General features: G+C 48.9%; 1 protein-coding gene across 4 annotated transcripts in view; it reads right to left on the reverse strand.

Annotated features, from left to right (window-relative positions):
• Positions 1 to 249, reverse strand: part of LOC147031969 (uncharacterized) — a 500,872-nt gene extending 500,623 nt beyond the window's left edge. For all 4 annotated transcript variants that reach the window (XM_085853597.1, XM_085853570.1, XM_085853580.1 and 1 more), the window contains exon 1: positions 1 to 249. This exon is cut by the window's left edge and continues 248 nt beyond it. The gene's annotated coding sequence lies outside the window, so the exon portion shown is untranslated.
• Positions 250 to 3,605: the final 3,356 nt, after the last annotated feature.

A 3,605-nucleotide genomic window follows, 5' to 3' on the forward strand; every position in this document is an offset into this window, starting at 1 on the left:
CTCACAGGCAGATGCCTGGCCCATCCCCATATCCTTGAGATGCTGATCAACATACTGCAACCACAAGGCACATGGTTGGCCGATTGGCCTCCTCCACTCATGAGGCTCCCTCACTGACAGAATCTGGTGAGTAGGATCAGCGTCAGGATAATGAGCCATATGACCAAACAGCCGCAGCTGATGCTCACGGACTATGCAGGTAACAAATCTCATTTGAGTCTCTCAGCAACCGCTCGTTGGAGACAAAGTCCGACCAGTAATAGCCAAGGATTCTCCAAAGAGACCTGGTACCGACGAGGGGTGGTGGAGTGAGAAAGGGTGGGGGAGAGAGGAGAGATGGGGGAAGGGAAGTCAGCATGAAGGGAAGGCAGGTAAGGCACTGCGAGGGGAGGGTCCATTCAGTAATAACTCCCGTCCATATATGTACGGAGATAACCACCATCCAGACATAACCATCACCCAGATACATGCACAGGTAACCACTATTTGGATAAATGTGGAGATAACCACCATCTGAATAAGTGCGGAGATAACTATTATACAGGTGTAACGACCATCCAGATAAGTTCGGAAACAGAGAGAGGAAGAGGGGGGAGAGGGAGGGGGAAAGAGGTGGGAGAGAGAGAAAGAGGGAGAGGGCAGAGATATGGGAAGGGGGAGGGGGGAAGAGATGAGTGAAGGGTAGAGGTGGAGAACGGGGGGGGGGGGGTGGGGAGGCATTCCGGCAGATGTGACGTCCAGTTTAACAGCACACAGGTTGATGAATCACCCTGCCTGTGAAACACCAGGATGACAGTTTAGAGCTGGGTCGGGATTCGAACCCAGGCTAGACAGCTTCGAGCGAGTGTGCGTACCTCTCGGCTATCCTGCCATGATGTTACCGAAACGTTTCATTTCATTTAACCATACCGAAGTGACCGCAGAACAACACAGAGCCATCACAGGCGAGAGGCGTCTAAACATTGTTCAAGTCGATCGATATACAGTGTTGTTTGAAAGTGCGAATATTGTACAGCACTTAACAAGTGGCTTAAGCACTCCATAAAAATGGTTGATAAGGAATGGCTCATTTGGCACGTGAATAGCAGTTACCGAACCGTCATATTAAACACACACTTTCCGCAGATGCCCAAAATATCAAATATATCCGAATTGGACAAATGAACACTTTTTTAGGAGATTAAACTACTGCCGAGTTCAAATCTGGAGCTTAAATTTTGTAATTCGGCTTTAAGAGATTCTCGAGGTTATGGAATGTGCAGAAATGAAATAAAGACATGAATGCAGGCGTCTCCAGGAGTTTATAAACATTGCAATGTACCCAGCGATTTGTAGCCATGATGAACAGGCATTCGATACGAGTGAGGAAAGTGAAGAAAAAAAAAAAACTATCGTGAAGAAATCGTTGTGGCCTGTTACAATTTAAGGCACGATTGAGCAGGCCAAAAAACATGGTGGCTTCCAACCCCAGCAAGGAAACCCACGATATGCGTCAACTCCCCAAACAGCGAGGTGACCTCGGATGCACATGATAAAAGATATTGTTGAGGATCCGGGGTTCGAGGCTTGCCACAAGGGGAAGCACTTAAGTCCCTCCCGAATGGCGGGTCCTGAGGCCACCAGGCAAAGCTAACTTCGTGCACAGCAGGTTGCTAAGCAACCACGAATGCTGATTGGCACGGCGAATCCGGGAAGGGTGACACGACTTCGTGAGATACCTCAAATGTGGACGGCCGGCTAGTTGGGGTCAGTGCCCACAGAGCACACTCGGATTACTGCTGAGTGTTCCAGTTGGTGTGCGCTACTTGATAGAGCAAATTTATTGGTGTAAAACGTCCCGTCTAACCTCACTTGTGCACTGCATCGGACCATTAAAGGAAAAGACAACTGAGACAGATTGGAAAGAGCAACAAACAATGATATATTTTTACGAATCTGGAAGCCTTGTGCACACAGACAGCAGTCCCTAAGCTTAGTTATTTCGATAAGTATGTGTTTCTAGTTAGGGCCCCCTACCTGTGTCTAATCGGAATTACATACACTAGTGCGTGCCCGTACATGTGTGGCGTACATGCAAAAAAAATAAAAAACACTTTCAAACCGCGTGCCAGAAACAACAACCACACAGGCCGTTCCTTCGCTCTCGCGTGCCCGTACGTGCAAAAATAAAAAGTAAAAAAATATTCAAAACCACAGTCCGTTCCTTCGCTCTCGTAAACGACGACTGGATTGGGGCATTGTGTTCATCTATAAATGCGCATAAGAAATCGAGAAATTATTAGAATACTCAGCCATCACTATCTGGAAGTCCGTACGTTGTAACCCATAATGGGGAACGTGGCTGAGGATCTCTTCCCGATCGGCCACGCCTACACAGCAACGTGTCCCGTCATTGGTTTGGTAAATAAATGGCCATAACTTGGGAACCACTTGTCCGATTAATATGAAACCCTGAAAAGGCACATACTCAGGTCCCCAGCAATATACATGGCAAGTTTCAATTAGATCGGGCCAGTGGTTGTCGAGAAACAGCTGTCACACACACACACACACACACACACACACACACACACACACACACACACACACACACACACACACACACACACACACACACACACACACACACACACACAGCTGGAATTATAGATAGATGTGCCACGAAGTTATTTTGATAGTTAGGATTTTTTTTACGACAACAACATGCCTTCACCTCGCTTCCTCACACCGACGCCATTGTCTACGTGCGTTCGACGAGGTAATTGGGCGGAGATTTCCATCACCTCAGATCGAGACTCCGCCCAGGAAGGCAGGGGCATGCCCCTTGTCCAATCAGGGCACAGAGTTCGCTTTTCCTACGACACGCCGGCCAATGAGAGTTGAGATGGCCACAGAAGCGGTTTTCCCACGACACGCCGGCCTATGAGTTGAGATGGCCACAGAAGGCGGTTTTCCCACGACACGCCGGCCAATGAGGGTGGAGGCCACCTCAGAGGGCGATTTTCTGACCCCGGACAAGAAGAAAATATAAAGGAACGCAAGGCTGGGAGCGTTGGTTGTTGTTGGTCGTCTTGGTTGTCACCTGGTTGTCGTCTTGGGGTCGTGGTGGTCATCATCATTGTTTTGCGGGTTCGAGTCCCACAGAGCTGGATCATCATCGCCTCTGATCTTCGCCTTGGCCGATTGGTGCATGGCCAGTTGGAGAGCATGGTACCTGGGGCTTGGAGCGGCATCGTGTTGTGGGTTCGAGTCTCACCGAGCCGGATCGTCGAAGACCACACGAGGTGGACAGATCCAAGCACAGGCTCTGGTCTCTAGCTCTCCTGTCCTCGAGCTAGAGGCCTTCAATAAAGACCATTGGGGTCCATTTGTGTGCGTTTGTGTCTGTGTATGAGCCCATCTTTAAGTAGCAACTGGATAAGTGCTTTTGCTTGTACATTGACTGCATTTCTTATAGTCGGATAACTCTGCTCTTTGTGTGTTCCCCTCCTCCCCCCCCCCCCACATTATAAATAAATCCCCTGTTTAATGTTTCAGCTAATTTCTGTGTTTTCTATCATTGGTTTGCCGCGCTGCGAACAGGAACTTGGAGGCATCACTGTTGC

This window comes from Eptatretus burgeri, chromosome 2 (assembly GCF_056783735.1).
Source record: "Eptatretus burgeri isolate ZD-2024b chromosome 2, Ebu_testis_v1, whole genome shotgun sequence".
NCBI classification, from domain to species: Eukaryota; Metazoa; Chordata; class Myxini; order Myxiniformes; family Myxinidae; genus Eptatretus; species Eptatretus burgeri.